General features: G+C 40.3%; 1 long non-coding RNA gene across 1 annotated transcript; it reads right to left on the reverse strand.

Moving 5' to 3' along the window:
* Positions 1–13099: 13099 nt before the first annotated feature.
* On the reverse strand, positions 13100–18082 carry LOC128085990 (uncharacterized). The gene is made up of 3 exons (XR_008209191.1): positions 17936–18082; positions 14387–17506; positions 13100–14298 (listed from the first exon to the last, which is right to left on the reverse strand). It is a non-coding gene; the product is annotated as an uncharacterized LOC128085990 (long non-coding RNA).
* Positions 18083–19859: the final 1777 nt, after the last annotated feature.

The raw sequence follows: 19859 nt of genomic DNA on the forward strand, positions 1-19859 counted from the left end.
TGCGAATGTCATAACAATCTGGAGTGTGTTACCACCGCATTGATCTAATATTGTGATGTAGTAATAGTAATTTCAGGGATATCTTGCAAAAATTTGCTCTGAGTTACAATGGATAAAATAGAGAGAAGGAAAAGTTAAAGCCTGCTCAGCCGCTAACATGGGAGTACTTTCCTTTTCTTCACTCCTAGCTTAAGTCCCTCTCACTCTGAGCTATGCACCAAGAGGTGCATAGGAAGATATGCCCAGGAAGGTTCAGGTTATAGAAAAAAGGAGCTGAGCTGCCCTCTCTAGACAATGAGTACCTGTGGGCCCTGTGGTCCCTTTAAAAACAAGCATATGGTTGTTATCCACAAGGAATATCTTGGCTTGGGCAGAAACAGACAGAACCCATGGAAAGCCTCCAGGTGCCCATTCATTTCAGAGCAGCAGGAGAACTGGTGATTGCGGAGGGATTGATGAAATACATTGCCTGTGCTCAGCTCTTATCTTGGGGATATATCAGCAGTGAATCTGCTCCAGTCAGCACTGATCCACACAGAGCTAGAAACTTTTCACCAGCACTGGGCGAGACATTGCCAACAGACCTTTGAAACATGCCTAACTGTGTGCTTTGGAAGGGTTGGTCCTGGACACATTGCCTGCATCCACAATAAACCTCATCACGGAATGCATTATGCGCATGTTTTGCATAATGTAGCTGATTTGCCCCACTGATTTGAAGAGTCAGTACCACGCACCATATTTCCCTCATGGACAGCCTGAAGGAAGCCTGAGTTTTGATTTCACATCATGCCTTTGTAGCAGAGGACATCATGGCATTTTGACAAAGGAATATGCATATGTCTTCCTGATACCATCACTGCAAGGGAGGCTGGGAGAAAAGCAGCTTGCACGAAACATGTTCATCTGCCTCTATAAGTAGTCCAAAGCTGGCTATGATGATGCCTTGAGGGGATGGAGTATCCACAGCAGGTTAGCAAGATGTTGGGCCATCCCTGGGGCTGCTTCAGTGCTGGCGTACCTGATGAGATCAAAGAGCTCTCAGAAGAGAAGGCTGCTGATGAAGTGGAGTGTGTGTTGCTGTAATGTTACAGGAATGTTGCTTGAATTCACAGTCCAGATACAGCTCAGTGAAGCCTTTCATGATGGTGGGATTCTTGGGCTGATTCTCCTGCTCGTTGGACTCTGATATTGCCCAGCATGGCCATGAAGAGATTGCATTCCAATCTAGAGGGGTGTTATGTGGGCATGCCGTGTTATTTACAGCCTTTGCTACACCAGAGCCTGCACTGTCCAGAGTGTAGATGTAGGGACATGTATGTGCCTCTAATGTCCTAGGTAAGACCTAGGCTTACCTTTGGTTCCATCTCTTAATTTCAGCCATTCTGACTTGGGATGTGATCACCAGCTCAGTTGCTGGCTGCTAAGCCATCCTCCCTGTGCTGAGCTGCTCAGAAAGAGCTGGAGCAAATGGGATCACACGAGTTGTACGCACAGCAAAATGTTCAGAAGCTGGCAAATGCTGTGCTAAATGACATATTGTGAAAACTCAACAACGCTGAAAATGGGAACAATGGTCTTTTCCCACCCTCTTCATTTTAAGTCGTCCAAAAAAGCATGTTTGAAATTGCTTAAAAGGTGATAGGAAGTTTTGAATCGTCTTGGCGCCTTACGAGACCCAGTGAGCTCTGAAGCGATGTTGCCACCTTGTGGAACAGAAATCAACAACGTTCACTGAAAGAAAGAAAAAACTGCCTTTCATTCCTCATATGTTGTGTTAAATCTGAAAGAAAAATCCGTGTGCTGGTCAGTGGGCAGAAGAAGCTGTGCTCATGCCTCTGCTGCTTAATCTCAAAATTAAGCGTGTCCTAAAATCAAATATTCCTTCTTTTTAGTTCTCTACGCATTGCATATTTTCTCCTGAGAGCCTGGTGCAAGAAAATCCTCCTATGGATTATTGTCCTCAAAAGAACAGCATGAATATCACCTAGATTTTGTGGACTGCAGTCCTCGCACAAGCAGTGCTCTTGTTGACTTAGGGCAGATTTTTGTCTGGTTTCCTAAGCCATGCTTCTCCACGAGATTCATAAAAGAAACCTTCAAAACCTGTGGGTACATGCCCAGCTTGTGTGGGCCAATGTTTGGGAGAACACACATTACTTTTATGCTGGGGAAATCAAAACTGGGCACTGGGAAACGATCACTTTAGCTTTCAAAAAAACTGAGTGCCTGACCTGGAATTTGCAGTATTTCACTTCAGCTTGGAACTGCCCACTGCAGATATGGGACTGCGTTCAGCAGGAGGACGTACGCCGGTCCCACTGACCACGGCTGCTGAATTTGCGCTCTCCTGCTGGCCAAAGAGCAAAACCCAAACTCCTGACATCTTTGCTGTTTCTTTCCTTCTCTTAGTAGTGCCCAGGGCTAAGGGGAATTGAAGGGTGACTCTCACAGCACAGAGAGATGACCCTACCTTTTCTGGACCTTTCTTGAGTTCTTCCATCTCCCTGAGGCAAAGAGCATTTTGTATCTACCTAAGGGCTCCAAACAATGCTAAATGATGATTACCAGGGATTTTCAAAGCTGTTTATTTAATAAGAAGAACTTCTATCAAAATCAGAGTTTTCTTTTAGAATCTATATTTATTAGAAATGGGGATTAGGGATTCAGCATATGCCCAAATGAGAGGATTTTCCTGCATTTCTTTTTATTTCTTTTTTATTTTTTTAGTTTTTCTTTTTTAACTCTTTTCCTTCCTAATGTATCCTGTTGGTTTGGGAGACAAAACGAAGCAAAACCAAAAACAAATAAAAATACAATTATATGTATACATAAAATTTAAAAAATAAAACAGAAGAGGGATATAACGCCTTAACTCCTTCCTACCCTTAAAATAAAACGAAAAATAATATTCAATACTTTTTTTTTTTTTTTTTTTTTAATGAAAACTCTTCAGTGTTGGCGTTTCTGGTCAGCACTATTTATAAGCGATCGCCACTGAATGGCTCAGCCTCTGGCAACCGTGGAATCCAACCCGCGGTGGGTAAACAGCCAACTCCCCTCGTACAATGTGAAAAACAAACTTCCATTTACAAAATATGTTTACGCCACTGTGCATTTGGCCATGAATGCTACCTTCTTTTTTGTTTCCAGGACTGTAGTTCCCTCCGAAGAGTCCTGGAGAGCCCTACGTGCTCACATGCACGCACACACAAGCATGGAACACGCTTCAGCAGCTTATAAAACCAAACCCATCCCAAGGACGAAGGGCCGTGCGGGCGGGCATTCCCGCTTGGTGCATCTCTTGAATGGAGTCCAGTTCTTCCAGGAAGGGAAATGGAAGAAAGAACGTTTGCCTTCAGTGCTACACATTTTTTACGGGGCCCAGAGACCCTAGAGAAACAAATTGATCTCCAGAGCCTGCTTTCTGATTTGCAGAAAGTTTGACCTGGAGAACGGTTTAATAATAAAGATAATTTCTTGCAGGATCGTATTTTTTCTGGGACTGAGTCAGTGCTTATAAAAGTGCTATGGAGAACTGACAAAATAATACCCACATTTTTCTTTGTACGAGGGCAGGTTCAATGACCTGGGATTTCAGCAGAGATTTTTTGTTTCTCTCCCATCTCAGGTGAGATCTCCCATCTTCCTGTGAAATAACACAATCCCATTCTGAGCCAATGACTAAAACCCATGGAGTCTGGACTTCCAGGTTTTTCTTTTGGACCAGTGAAGTGTGAGGAATTAAAAACACCGCCTACCCCTAGACGAAGAAAAATTCAATCATCACAGTGAAATAAAACAGAAGCTGGGCAAAGCTGTTTTTAATGAAGACCATTACAGGCAGAGGTGGTGTTTTCCTTCCCACTGTGTGTGTGTGTGCACATCAAACCCTTTTCTCTCCAGTCACAATCAAGGAGCTGAAATATCTGTCTTTAATTGGCAAAGTTGTAAAAATAATCACATAGAAGACTAAACTAGCGTTAAAAATGTGGATTCTTGACTTGTTGCCTTGGCGTGGAACATCTTGCTATTGAACTGCTTATAAAGCATCCAACTCCAAGCCAAAATTTCTTCAAGAAGACGTCTTTTCTTGTTACAGTTATTTTACTTCAGAGGGCGTTCCTTGGCTTTGCCAGAAAAAGGAGATGGTGGGGAATGTTTGCGCTGCCTTGGAAGACGGCTTTGTTTTTAATTATCCTTGCTGCAGAATACAGCGAGATCTTTCTGCTCCCATTTTTTTCCAGCTCAGATAAAATTCTCGGCATTTCAGCAATTTTTTCCTCCTCCACATCTTTTTCTCATTTGTGCTGTTATTTACTACGCCTTTACTACCTTTCACGCAGCTAAATGAATCTCGATGCTTACTGGTGGAAACATCCCAAAGGAATTTTATTTTATTTTGAAGGGTAACATCGTCCTCACGAACGATCTCCTTCCAAACAATGGGAAATTGTTCCTCCTGTCCCACTGACCCTCCTCCTTCACGACTCTTCTGTAGAGTTTCGATCCCACTGGGGGAAAAGGGGTGTTTTGTTAGTTTGAAATCGGATTGCTGTTGCCTTTTTAGTGCCTTTATAAATCCAGGAACATTAGCTGAAATGAAGTCTAGTGCAAAATGTTTCCTTTCTATGGGACCTAACACATTGAAGGGTGCCAGTAGGTGGTCACTGTTCATAGACTTTAAAATGCAGATTAAGCCCAGCAGAACTGTGCCAAACCTTTTTCAACCCTGTCGAAGTCCAAAATAAATTCACACCTCCTCATTTCTGTCCTATTAATCAATCAATTCAAGAAACTGCAGTCTGTGGTGGGTATCAGTCAGAGACGTGTCTGTTCGCTTGGGCTGATGCACAGAATAAATATTTTCATATATTTTAAAATTAATTTTATTTCCTGTGTCTATATTTTTAATTTTGTTTTCTTTTGCAAGAATGCAACTGTGACTACCTGTTGTCAGGAAGATCATAAATTTCAAAGTTAAAATAACATTATATTCCAGTATTTGTTTTTCAGGGGAAGAAAAATCAAAATAGCAATCTAAAAAAAATAAAGAGGAAACTGTGAACCCTGCTTGGAATAAATGGACAATAATAAGATTTATTTTTCATTTGGCTGTTTGAAACTTTTCTAAGTTTATGCCAACAAACATAGCTAGAGACCTAGAATGATCATAATCCATCCCCACCACGTACAAAGAAGGGTTTCTCTTAGGAAGACTTTACTTTCTACAGTTAAATTGTTATGTGGAGGAAGGGCAGTTTTAGCTAACATTCATGACCACTAATTTTTTGCACTTTTAATCTTCAAGTTTCTAGCAGCTTTGTAAAGAGCAATTAGATAAGTATCCCAGGAGCCCCATAGAAGAAGGAAGAAATGTTCTTTCTCTTTTGAACCCTGAATCTGAGGCACAGAAAAATTTGAGCAAAATCTGATATTAAAGGAGAGGCTAAAGAAGGAGCAAGACTTAGATGGCTTCTTACTTGAACCACATGACAGAATTCCTTCCTCATGAATTAATAACTGCCTTCATCCAGGTAGGATGGAAAAGGAACACCTCCTAATCTGGCACTTCCCTTGGCATTTCCCTTTTCCTGGTTTGCATAAGTCCATAGAAAAAAGATCAGCACTGCTGTTTTGTGCCTGTTGGACATCTATCCCCTGTGCCCAAATGTAACAAAATTCATCACCAAGCATCTTGCTTAAACAGATTCATGAATGAAACATTAAGTCAGTCAATATCAGCCCATTCAGCATATTGCCACCAGGTATTTACAGGTCATTCAGGTATTTACAGTCATGTAACCTTCCTGCTTGTGTCTGTGTTTCTTTTATTTGTTTCTTGTGGAGATCTTGGCTTTTTGTTGTTCTTTTTGTCTTGTCAGTTTTCTTCCTAATAGGTACTAATAGGCATTTTCATTTCCTTCAAGGAGTATAGATCTGACTTTCAAAGCCACAGTGACTCAGGTATCATTCCTAATAAGAATTAATGTATACTCCATTGTTGGATATAGTTCAGATCATGTTTCTCTATGTGTACTCTATTTTCTTAATTTATATCTATTATATATTTTCTATATATATTCTTATATATATTCTTAATATATATTTATATTTATTAATTAATATTTATATACCTTCCTCACTTTACTATCTGGTCACTCTGTTACATGGATACAATCCAGTTTTGAGGATCACATCTATCATTATTTGGTCACCTCGGCCCTTTACCTAGATCATTTGCAAGTAAATTGAATAGAGCAGGTCTCAACCCTTCTCTCTGCTGGGTGTCATTATTAAAGCCAGCCACTTCTTTCAGTCTTGAAAGTCTTTGAATTTTGATAATAATCCATGTCAAGATGCCTCTTACACCATGAAAGACTAAGTTTTCAAAAATACTTCACTGGGGAATTTTGCTGACAGCTTTTAGAAAGTCAAAGTATTCCAATTGAATTTCAGTATTCCACATCCCCTTTTACTCCTAATAAACTTCTAATACATTTACTACTACTGACTTTTAAGAACTGTAATGCCACCTTCCTTATATCGAGTATATTTCTGTACTAACTCTACTACTTAATTATTAATGTACACTAGCAAGTATTAAAGAGGACTTTGGATATTATCTGATGTTTCCAAGATGATGTTTGGAGCTTTATAGAAAAAAAAGAGATTTCATATCTGCAGTCTTCCTCAAGTAACAGAGGGCCGTATTTAAGTGGTAAGGCACACACCACAATTAGAGGGTTCACTGTTTGTGAGTGAACTGCTTCAGAACTCTTGAGTGAACGATGTCTTATCTTGGCCCTTACTTAACTGTTGAATGTTATTGGGTTACTCTGAAATGTCTGCTAATTACACTTCATTTTGACACAGTTCTTGAGCTTAATATGCCACAGAGGAAAGTTGTGTTGCAAGAATCTCTCACCACTGCTAAAATATATATATATCTAGCATTTCTGCTATGTTTTTATCTTGCCTAAGAACTTTTTTTTTTTTTTTTTCTTTTGAATTAACTGTTATTTTTCTGGTAAGATGTTTTACAAAGAAAAGTATTTGAAAGTTTCTGTTGAGGTACTGTTAATGGTTCGTACATAGGGTCTTCCTATTCTTCAGTATCTTCAGTATCAGTATCATCAGAGTATTTCTTCATTAAATGCATCCATGAGCACTGCAGTCATCCATCCCCTTTTGCTTGGGCTTTACATTTCTTTTTTAAAAAATCAAACAAAAAGCATCTGAATTTTCAAATGCTTCTGTTCTAAAAGTTAAATATGATAGTGCTAGGTACCTCTTCCTCTGTTGTTTTGTGGGTTGGTTTAATGTTTTTGATGGTTTAGGTTTTTTTTTTGCATTATGGATGCTATATACTGCTGAGACTTAAGCAAATCCATTCAGCTCTTCCAATCAACACCCTTGTTTTGGTAACAGCTCATAATGCAATATTTTTCATTGTTCTTTAGGGTAGGAAGGAAATGCTAACATTAGAGATGACACTGAGAAGATCTTCTTGAGAAAAACTGTTTTAGAAGGAATTAACTGACTGCAAAATACCTCTTTTTTTTTTCTTTCTTTCTTTTTTTTCTTTTTCTCTGGAGTAGTACAAGAAAAGATGAGCACAGCAATAGAGGGCAAAATGTTAAAATTAGAAAGCTGTTTTTTACTCTTCTCAGACAAAATGAAAGGCAGCTTTCCCATTCCATAATGGACAAAAAGAAAAACACTTTCCAAAGGGACTGTTTTCTTTGCTTTTGAAAACTTACTTAACAAGACCAGACAGCAAAGTCAGAGCCACTTTGCTCTCCTTGACGGTCTAAGAATTTGGGTTCTTAGGATTGTTCATGTAGTTTGGAAATGAGAGTGCAGTCTTATTTAAGAATGTGCTGCAGGTTATCAAAATCCAACTCCTTGCAGAGCTCTAGAGAAAGATGTAAGTAGCTAATTAAGAATCCCCAAGAGTAGCCATTAATCATTTAATGAGGCTTAATCTTGTAGAAATGAGTGAGTTTCCTGCAATCTCTATTAGTTGCCCTTTGCACACAACTGCAAAAGGTTTAGCAAGGAGACCTCATTGCTACAGTAAGAGCTGAACTTGAACTGACAGCATGTCAAAGAGTCACTCTTACCAGCTCTGTTCAAACCCAGGTGAGAAAACTCACTAAAATATCCTCAAAATGTAAGCCTGAATTGTTTGTAACTCTTCCCCCTTCAAATACAAAGCTTAAGAGTCATAGCATAGCAGCAAGACATAAAAGGATGTGATGCAGAATGAACATGCAAAAGAGGTAACCTCAGTGAAAGTAAAGGAGGTGGATAAATGCTTATTGGAAAGTGACATCTATGAACAGGGTTGGCATGTTCCTAGTTTTGAGTTTGCATAGCTGAAGCACAGACTCTTCACCTTGGGTGCTCAGTGTTTTATTCCTCATCATTTTTCACAGAGATCACCCATAAACGACATTCATCTCATTGAATCATAAATTCACAGACCCACCAAGGTTGAAAAAGACCTCCAAGATGATCCAGTCCAGCCATCCACATACCACCAATGTTTCCCCACTAAACGTGTCCCTTACTACAACATCTGAGCATTTCCTAAACACCTCTAGGGACAGTCACCCTGCCACCTCCCTGGGCAGTACATTCCAGTGCCTGTTTATTATAAGGCTACTGGAGGCAGCTAGCTGCAAGTATAAAACCTGTAATGAGGTCTGATGGGCTGCTGTATTGTTGACTACACTGTTAATGGAAAAGACTAACAAAATCAGTCACTAACAAAGTTAGAGCTGTGCATGCAGGAGTTTGGTTTCCAAGTTATGGCAAATCTACAGTAGTTGGAAACCTCTGTTGAACAAGATGGATTGTGATATGGGTGATAAATGTGGCTATCACATTGCCCTGATGTCCTTGGCTGTGTAGATGTACAGATGCACACAAATCCACAAGGAACAAGGGCTGGACCCTTGACTGCCTGTCCTTAACTCAAGCTTAGACTAAGAAATATGCGCCATCTTCATGAACACCTTCTGAGGCGGAGAAGATAGCAATTTGGACAGGAAAATGAAGGGGACAGGGCAGAGCACCAAAAAGGGAACTGTTGGTCTGAGATGGCTTTTAACACCAGGGTGCCTTAAAAGTTAGTAAATATTTCTTTATGACCTGCATACAGATGTGAGGAGAAAGACACAGGTGGTTGCTGATAGAAACTGTGGATCAGTCGGTGTGGAGGTAGATTGGAATAGAAAAAATCAGCTAGGATTACATGGCAGTACGAAACGCAGGATCATCTGCTAATATGAGCTCTACTGAAAGCAGGAGACTTTCCAGTGGGGAAGGAAGGAAGAACAACAGAACTTCCAGAGCAATAGTTACTCGTGGTGTGACCAAGGACTAGCAATCAGTTACAGCAAGAAGAACGTTGGCATTCAAAGGTGCATTTTGTCAGTGCTGCCAGTAGCATGTAAGGAAATATGAAGTTCACTGTGTTATAAATACAGTGCTAAGCTGGAATGCTGCATAGCTCTGCTTATGTATGGAAGGAAATATGGTCTTTATTTTACAATCTGTGCTCCTGTAGTGTTACAGTGCCTGTGACGGCGTGGTGCTGAAGGTGGAGGTGAAACAAATGGGCTAACTTTCAAAGTAATTCTTGCAAGCCAAGAGTTAATGGGAGGAAATCCTTGCACCTGAAGCCAAGACTCACAGGACCAACCCTCCTGTTGTTTTGCATTGCATGGAGCCACTGACTTCAGTTCGCTGCTGTTGACACCTGTTACCAAAGCATCTGACCTGGGGACTGAGAAATTGAGTTGTACATTTAAACTGTCAGGCAAAAAATGTCAGGGAAGAAACTGAAAGGTTATTGGGGTGTGATATTCCCAGTAACCCAGAGATTTCTTGCTCAGCAATAGTCATGAGTATCAGCTCATTTTGTGGATGCAAGTGAGGAAAATGTAGTTGCAATTGTTATCAGCAAGAGTTGCTTTAGGCATGCTTGTGGTTGGGCTAGGGGACTGATAGATGTTAATAATTCAAGTTATCCCTACATGACCTTTGAAAGGCTTTTATTGTGGTAAAATAGAAAGCTTCAGGAAGTGTTTGCACAAAGTCAGCAAGAAGAGATGCTGTTGCTTCAAGACTTTGTATAGATCGCTTTCTAAAAGTGCCTAATGTTTGGAGTTACACAGGGCTTTTATTCAAAGACACTTATCTGTAACACAATTTTCATCCACTGCCAATTGAGGAAATTCTGTCACTAATCTGAGTGGTAATCTAAACCGTCCAGATAACTTCTACTAGCTTAAGTTCTGTGGGACTCTGTCTAGCTATGTCTTTTGGTACTGACCTGCCATCATCCCCCACTACCTTAGGCATCAGCATACACACCTGAGCACAATTTATTTTCTTCATTCCACCTACAAAGAAAGTGCTTTTATTCCCCTTTTACAGGTGGAATATGAAGCTGGGAGAGTTGGATGTATTAAGAAACTCAAAATTATATTAGGAATCTCATCCATTTTGGGTGAAATGAAGAACAGTATTTATATGTTATTTATATATATAACAACAACAGCAACAACAAAAAAAAAAAAACAACAACAAAACACTTGTACAAATCCTTCTGGAAATGTCCTACATGCCAGAGCAGCACTGCATCCAGAATGCTCCTACAGCTCAGAATTGTGATACTTAAATCCCTTGGGGTGCAGGAGCTCATCCATATGACACATATGACACATTCAAGTCTGTGGCCAGGCAGATTTGAACTTTGCACTGTCAGATTCTGTTTGATTGTCATACTGCTCCTCTCATGAGAAAACAAAGCAATGGCAAGGGTGGTAATAGCCATCCAATGGGGAGAAGGACCAGGGGGTGCTGGTGGATGAAAAACTGAGTATGAGCCAGCAGTGTGCTCTTGCAGCTCAGAAAGCAAATGGTATCCTGGGCTCCAGCAGAAGAGGGGTGGCCAGCAGGGACAGGAAGGTGACTGTCACTCTACTCTGCTTTCATGAGGCCCCATCTGCAGGAGCCCCCAAGAAAGGAAAGATGCAGAGGGCCACAAAGATGATCAGAGGGCTGGAGCACCTGTGCTATGAAGACAGGCTGGAGGAGCTGGGCTTGTTCAGCCTGGAGAGAAGGCAGTGTCATGGTTCTATGTTTTTTGTTTGTTTGTTTGTTTTTATTTTTGGGTTTCAGTATTCCACATCAAAACATCATGTTGTGTACGGGGTATTAAAGTGTTAATGCCCAATCCCAGGTACCTATCCCTGTACAGTACAGCAGTCACGGGATCTGGCCCTTCCGGGTGGGGGGGGGTGCTCTCTTGCTGCCTTGCAGGGGGTGCTGGAGGTGTTTTCCTGGCCGTTCCAAGCTGTTCAGGTTTGAATCGGTCCCGGGAACTCTCTCTCTCATCTTGTCTGATTTATTAATCTCAATTTCAATTAAATTGTATAGATTGTGTTATCTTGTATTCCAATATTATAGTAAAATAAGTTTTCCTCCATAGATTGTTGCCGCTGCTCTTTTCCTCCCTTCCTTCCTTCCCATTTTTGTGGGACTGGGGTGGGGGGGGAGGGCAGAGGCCTGCCGCCCCTGTCACGGACATAGATTGATCTGGTCAACTCCATGGCAGGCAGCTGCGAGGAAACCTCATTGCAGCCTTCCAGTATTTAAAACGGGATTATGAACAGGAAGGGAATCAACTTTTTACTTGGGTAGATAGTGACAGGACAAGTGGGAAGGATTTTAAGCTCAAGGAGGGAAGTTCTTCACAGAAACAGTGGTGAGGTGCTGGAACAGAGAGGCTGTGGATGCCCCGTCCATCCCTGGAGGTGTTCAAGGCCAGGTTGGATGGAGCCCTGGGCAGCCTGGGCTGCTATGAAATGTGGAAGTTTGTGCCCTGCATGTGGTGGGGGGTTGGAGCTTCACGATCCTTGATGTCCCAGCCCAAGCCACACTAGAATTTGTTATTCTATAATCTTTCCTTTTGGCTCTGCACACATTCATAGTGTTCAAACAAGCTGTTTTGCAGTTACTGTACCCCTTAGTTATAACCATGTCATCAGTATAAACATATTCCTTCTTCATGATATGACACACAGAACTTCTGACTAAATGTGATGATCCACATAAAGATTTCAGTTGTTCACTGGTATATATGATAGTATGAAAACACCTGATGTTCATTATCTTTTATCACTACCAGTACGATCTGGACATAAAAAGCTCTATAAACAGTGATCAGCCTCTGGATTGTCTTAGCTAATGTATCATCATTACTTCAGTGTTAGTCCTCTACTATCTGTGATAAGTAGGTTTCAAGGATGAAACAAAATACTGTGCTAGAAATTAAAACAAAAGATTCTGAAAGCCAAAGCAATTTGAGGACCAGTTTTCAAAAAATTCACTGGAAAGGGGAGACAGCTGTAGGGCTCAGCTGGTCACACCTGAATCTCATGAAAGGGATGATGGAAAAGGATACTGGTCAATTATAGAACACATACTAGCTTATTGTAACAGGAAGGAGTACTGAGGGACCAAACTAACATGAATGTAAAACCATTCTATAAGAAGAGGACTAAGGTAAAGACTTACAGATTCTCATAAAGTTTGATACTGACAGTAGGCAAGGTCTTGCAGACAGCAGTATAGGATGAGATCACAAAACATCTGGAAACATACAAGTTGATATAAAGGAATTAGGATAGTTTCTGGGGTGAAAAATAACGTCTGACAAACCTGATGGAATTTCTTGAGAAAAAAAAAGTGCAGATGAGAGGTGACCTGGTGAGTTTTAGCTGCTTTGCATTCCATGGAGGTCCTTAGCACTTCACCAGCCAGTGGTTGCAACTGCACTGAACACTGCCTGCGTGTCACACATAGATCAAAATGAGAAAAGTGATAGAAAAAAGTGTTTATGAAAGCAGCGAGTTTGATTATGTCATTTCCTGTATCTTGTTCCTGAATGAAGCTCGGGTAGCAAAGATAACAGACTAAAAACTCAGAAGCAACCATAGGAAATAACTGAAAGGTCTTTTCTGTTGTATTTTTAATACTCACACTTTTGAATTCACTAAGTAACTTTTCCTCTATGTTTTTAACAGATGTAAACATTCTTGTTACTCAACCTGTTTCTCTGAGCGGATTTCTGTCAAAGTTGTAAGTCGGAATGGGGGACATGTAAGTGGAGACCACTTAGTTATAGTGGTCAGTGCACAGCTATTGGAGAGAGATAAATACTTCTAAAGACCCACTCTTCTTAGCCATGTATCTTCCCTGAGAGTGCAAAGTAGAAGCAAACTGTAGGTGATGACATCAGTGTGGAATCCAGACCCCCGCTGTCATGGTGAACACAAAATATGAAGTGAGGAGGAGTCACGGGATCAGATTTTATATAATAATGACCTCATATCTGAGGGTCTCCCCAAAATCCTGGTCCTGGGTTCTACACAGTCTCAAGGGAGTTTCGTTCTCTTTTGCCTACAGGAGTTCTCTGAACATAAAGTCAAGGCCAAGCATATGGTGGGCTCCCTTTCCCCCGTGAAGATAAACTACATGCTTTCAGGAATACACCAGACACATGATATTACAAGGAGCAGGAACCAATGGTCCTGTTCTTCCTCTCTAGATTCTTGTCTTTTTTTTTTGACTTTTCTATCTCCTGTATGCTTGGCTCCAGAACTGACCAGACAAAAATCAACGTGGTGTTGCAATGCAAGCATTGCGTAAAATCTGAGCCCCCTTTCCTTGCAGACAGTATCTTCCAGTTTCTATAGCTTTTGAGCTCCTAGGAAGAAAATGGCTAGAGTCACATTCTTGTTCTCACTAACTCTTAACTTTAAAGACCTTTCTAGAAGAATTAAGCAGGGACAAAATGGTACAGGATCTGGATTAGAACTTTGATCACAGCAAACTTTGACTCACACGTTTAAGGGAAAAACCTGGAAAATGCCTCCCATGAAATAAAGGCATCTTTAATGAATTTAGAGAGATTTATAATGAGCAGTTCAGAAAAATATGTGGACTGATTTGCTGTCTGTGAAAAAAGTGGGATTTCAGTGGACTGGATTTCATCCCAGGATGACTAGCTCTGCCTCTCAGCTAGCCAGCTGTCCTGGGCTCAACCCTGGGCTAATGCAGCTGTAACAGCTTCATTTCTGGAATGAGTTTGTTTGATTCTTTCCCAGATGTTACTCTTCTGTGCTGCTTTGCGTATCACAGACATGCCTTGAGTTGTGCATTAATTCTTGTACTCTTTCTTCACATATTTCATGTAAGTGTGGCACATTGGTCAGGTTTCTAGTAAGAAAAAATGAAAATAGACATTCATCAAATTCTAATACAAAAATCTTACAAAGGATGTTAAGCACTTTGTGAAGACACTTACTTTATAAGACTTCTTTTACCGTATCTGTTCACTTTTGAGTCTGTAATATCACAGCTTCAACTATTTCTGTAGTTTCCAATCACATAATTGTTTATTTAAGATGGTAATAGCACAAAAGTTGTAGGTGCAAAGTAAGAATATTCCTGCCTTTATGGTTATACAGAGAAAGCATAAAGGGCAGTTGAAAATTAAACTCTAAGATTTTCTCTTAAGTAGCCTGAAAGGAATCTTGTGGATCATCAAATCCAGCCACATGCTACCTCAGCCTCCCACGTAACATAATCTGTTCATAAATTTAGTGTGCTCCTTCATAAAAGTGGTTAGGTTTCTTGCCATAACTACTCCTATGGGAAAGCTGACTTCAAAACCTCACTCTTCTGACAGTTTGAAACCATCTTCTAATGTCTCTTCGAAATTTATTCATGACCAGTTAATACACATTTGTCCTTATGCCAAAAACGTCCTGTAGTTTCAATAGCCATATCATCTTTCAGCTTCTGTTCTGATAGTTAAAACAAGCCTCTTGTCTCATATATGAATTTCCACATTCCAAAGATGGTCCCAGTTGCTCTTCTCCGCATCATGCTTATTTTCTTGGACAAAGGTGCCTAGTATTCCAGAAGGGAATAATTTTGCACCTGTGCAGTTGTACTCATCAAGTCTACAGTTTCCATTTCTGTTCAAACAAGTACAAATGTGTGAAAAAAATTCTGATTTTAGCCAGGCTCTATTTGTAATGAAAACAAGTCCCAGCATGTTCCCACAATGCGTTTAACTCCATCTAGATTGGAGACAGGCTTAAGGAGCTGTAATAAAAGCTATCCTCTTCCATCAAATTCGCATCAATCTACATTAGGATTTAAGTGCCTTTGTCCTTGATTTAGCTAGAATGCAAACTGCATGTTTGCATCTGAACTATTTCAGAGTTATAGCTCAGGGACACAAACAAGTTACCATGCTTTTGCAAGCTACTGTGTGCCAGCTGAGATGTCACAGTTGTCTGTATTTGTTGCAAATGTGGTATAATGCAACACAGTTCAGCTCACAGTCAAAGAGGATGAAGACATTCAGCATAAGCTGTTGGATACTGTTGGTGAGGATTGGAAGTCATCTCAACAAGATGACTGACTTTAATAAGCTCCAGACTAAGACACTCAGATTTAGTGATTACATGCATCCAAACTTCTATTACAGTCCATGTGCATCCAGTCAACCATAGAGGGAAGAAATAGGGAATGTTTATAACATGCCCGCTGTCAGACGGGCTGTCTTCAAATCATCATAAAATACCCTGAGTTGGAAGGGGCCCACAAGAATCATCAAGTTGAATTCCTGGTAGAGTCCATCTCCTGAGACTCTTCAAAATTGACTGAGAGGGTCACTTGCAGATAAGATCTGATGTCACTTATCTTCAGACACTGAGTTAGATTGTGCCCTACGACTTGGTACAATGCAGCAATTCAGATATACGTCCAAGTGGTTTGAGCAGAGTTCCAACTGATTAACGTTTTAAGGGCCAGCTGCAGTAATAACTTTCTCAAGTATGTTTAATGCATACTATACTTGGATCATGAGTACAAGCAAGATACTTCACTCCTTTCTAATGCTTTTTGAGATCAGAAGATGAAAAGTATTCCTAGGGTATATGGCTACCGGTGCAATGTGCTGGATGGGGAACTGTTGAACCTTTGATCTGTCTAGACATAATGTCTGAACTCTCTCTGTAGTTATAGGACACTGAGTTGATGCGGAGCACACCCAATGGAATCAGGTAGGTTCTTCAGCTCCTACTATGTCTATGTGTTTTGTAGGATTCAGCTTCTCAGCATCACCTAAGGTATTCAAAAATACACCAGTCATGCTGTTTGTCCAGAAATCCTGCATCCTGTTTAACAGCCTCTGGATGCATATTGGCTAGCCAAATCTTTCCTGTGGGGTAGACCTCCATTACCTATCACGTAACCTTACAGACCTACTGATAGATGGCTGTGTTTAGCTTAACTTCAGCATCTGTCCCAAACTGTGCACACCAATGATAAGCAAGTTTTGCTTTGCTTTCATGTGAATGACTGGGAGCTACACTCTGCCAGAAGCTTTGGAATAAAACTCAAGAAGGATGAGACCTGAGCGATTCTCTTCAAAACCAGAGTTTAATCTAAGGAGGGATTCCTGTCAGGTGTTACTTCCATGCAAACCCATATACTTCATTAAGCAGTACAGGACCAAATGTATCTAGAATTTCCAGGTGTTCTTTCACTGCCTTGCAGATATTTCTTGTCCTTCATAGCAATTTCCAAACAGGTGTAATGGACAAATATTCTTTTCCTTTGGTATTATTGCAATTCTTTGATGGAATCATCCAAAACATTTAATCCAAATCAGGCCACAGTTCAGAGTTTAGAAGTGGTTTAAATCTGCAATATTTTTTCCTACGTGCTTCAAACAAACAATAAAATAAGAAAAATAAAACAAATATTGTGTTCCCACCCCCGTTTTTTTCCTCCAATTTCTTTTCTGATTTTCAAAATGCTTTGATTAGATTTCCATGAAATATTGCAACACAAAAAACTGCTCCCCAGCTGAAAACCTTTTATATCAAGTTTCATCCCTTTCTGTTGCCTTTTTTTTTTTTTTCTTTTTTCTTTTTTCTTTTTTTTTTCCCTTCAGGAAGAGTTACAAAACACTCAAACCAGGAGGGTTTATAATGAAAGTGCTGGCAAGGACTTCACTGTAGCATTTCCATATGTGCTGTTGCAATTAGGGCTGGGCAGATAGATTTGGATAAAATGACCCAAAGTCTTTGCTGAAGCCTTGAGCTGAACCTGAAACTCTGGGAAACTGCAAATATTTGGTTGTGCTTTTCTCCTCTTTTTGAGGAGAGACCATATTCTATCTTAAGATGGAACTGCACGTGAAGCATGTTACTAGTTTGCATCTGAATTCTACTCTGGATTAAAGCTCTGTAGTCCAAGCACATCTCACAGTAACTGAAGAATCTTGTGGATTCAGAAAGGCACAAACAAACATTCTACCTTAAGCCATAGCAGTCCCGAGCATGCATCTACAACAAGATAGTCTAATTTCCACATTTTCTATGTTTTTGCAGTTCCTTGTTTGAGTCTGGAAAGAAAACAGATAGAGAAAGAAGAAATCAGTATCTTCTAAGAAAGTGCTCTGGTGTTACTGCGGGAAGTTTGCTGCTTTGCACTGCACTGTGTGCCAGTGTGCAGCACGCAAACTCCAAAGAAGCAAGAGTAATCAAATGGGGCAGAGCTTATGCTTATCCTTTGGGATAGAGGCTTTGCATATCAAACTTTTCAGGAAGCAAAGAAACTAAACCAATTAACAACAGATATGAAAATAAAAGCTGGGGAAGGATCAAGGCATCTTCAGTCTATTCTTGAAAACAATGGTCCCTCATACCAAGGTGCAACACATTGGAAAGTACAACAGTGACAGCAGAGTAGCAAGATCCCATGCTACAACAAAGGAATATTCACTCAAACACAACAGTAGTAGGCACAGAAATAAAGGAAATAAGCTACTTACCTTCAAAAAGCCTCAAATACATGAGAATTCCCAGAGAGATGCACGCACCTCCACTGCCAACCCTTAGATGAGATCTGGGAAGGGGTGGATCATGGCTGCAGCCCTTCTGGTCACTCAAGTACATTGCTTGCACCTGAGCTCCCCTGGGCTGACCCTGCCAAAAAGCAATGGAGATTTCTTTCACTGTGGGCTACTCTTTACCTTGACTCATCAAAAATTCTGCTCTTTAACCTGATATTAAAGGCTACCCTAAATACAAAATGCTTCCGCTGCTTCTGTGTTATCTTCTCAGTTTTTACGATGAGAGTATAAATGGAAGTGAGAACTGCTACTCTTGAACCTCTCACTTTTTAGCACGTGTGATAGGAGGATTATGTGATACATGTCTTACAATTTCATGTGGCACAAAGCAAAGGAATGGCATCTCAGTATGTCCTGAATCTGCCATGCAGAGCTGCAGTTCACTCAGCTTCCATCTTCACATCTTCAAAGGTGCCCCAACTTGGCAGCTCAGGTCCCGAGTACTGGGAAGGGTGATTTTTGTCTTGCTTTGCTTTGCTTTGTTTACTAGAGCTTACAAAGCTGTTGCATGCATACAGATAAGTAAAACACAAGTCACAGAACCACAGAATTGCAGGAGTTGGAAGGGAACTCAAGAGATCATTGTGTCCAATCCTCTGCCAAAGCAGTTCCCTACAGTAGGTCACACAGGTGGGTGACCAGATGGGTCTTGAGTATCTCCATAGAAGGAAATTCCACCACCCCTGTGGGCAGCCTGTGCCAGTGCTCCATCACCCTTACTGTAAAGAATTTCTTCTGCATGTTAGCACAGGACTTCTTATGTTCAAGTTTAGGCCATTGCTCCTTGTCCTATTGCTTCACACCACTGAGAAGAGTCTGGCCTCATCCATTTGCCTCCCACCTCCCTTTAGATATTTATAAACGTTGATCAGATCCCCTCTCAGTCTTTTTTTTTTTTTTCTCCAGATAATCATACTTACAAATTGAGACACAAATGTCTTTAGTCTTCATTTTAACAAAAAGTATTAATATTCCAGGAATTTTCCTGAGAGTTGATTTTGGGCAGTTGAGAAAAGTGTTGAAGATTTCTTTACCCTCCTTTTTTTTTTTCAAAGATAAGTACAGAGTTTGGTCTAATTGTCTGTAATTTCAGCATTGTTTCAGGAGTTATTGCAGATAACTGCTATAGTTGTCATCATACACTTTGCTAATTTTGACTATTCATTTGACTATACTGAACCAGGCAGATTTTCTCACTTATTATACCTGTGCTTAAATTTCATCTATTGGGTACCAAATACAAAGTTAATAAAACAAAAATAGCAGCAACAGATAAAATTCCCAATGCTTTCTGCTCCTCACGTACTTCATATTTTAGTAGATTTTATCTTAAAATTGCTTGCTAGGTGAAAATGTAGCATTATCAAATAGTAATCGGACATGTCCCTTCTCACAGGAAGAGATGAAGCCCAGAATAGGCTCTCAAAGTGCTTGAGACCAATGCCTGCATTTTTTTTCCCAAAATAGTTGTATTGAACTGTTTTATTTGAAGCAGGAATGCTCAGCATTAACTTAATGGCCTTGCTGCATCAGCTGCATCATCAGCAATGCTGTGTGCACTCAAAGGCTTCACTCTTGATTTTGGAGTTTTTAAATGTATACAATATGAACAGATACATATATCACAACAAAAATCAAAATGTGTACAATTTTACTTATCTGGACATAGGACAGTTGTAATTGTCCATTTCCTATAAGGAAGATTATGCAGCCACCTTGATTTGTAAAGCTTGAGAATTTCATTATATGTGTATGACCAAGGTAGTCCAGTTAATCTGAGTTAATGCCTGTGCCTTAGCAGTATTTAGGTTATGGATATAGATGTGCTACTAACCAGGAGGTA

Source organism: Tympanuchus pallidicinctus, unplaced genomic scaffold (assembly GCF_026119805.1).
Source record: "Tympanuchus pallidicinctus isolate F22 unplaced genomic scaffold, pur_lepc_1.0 scaffold1, whole genome shotgun sequence".
Taxonomy (NCBI): Eukaryota; Metazoa; Chordata; class Aves; order Galliformes; family Phasianidae; genus Tympanuchus; species Tympanuchus pallidicinctus.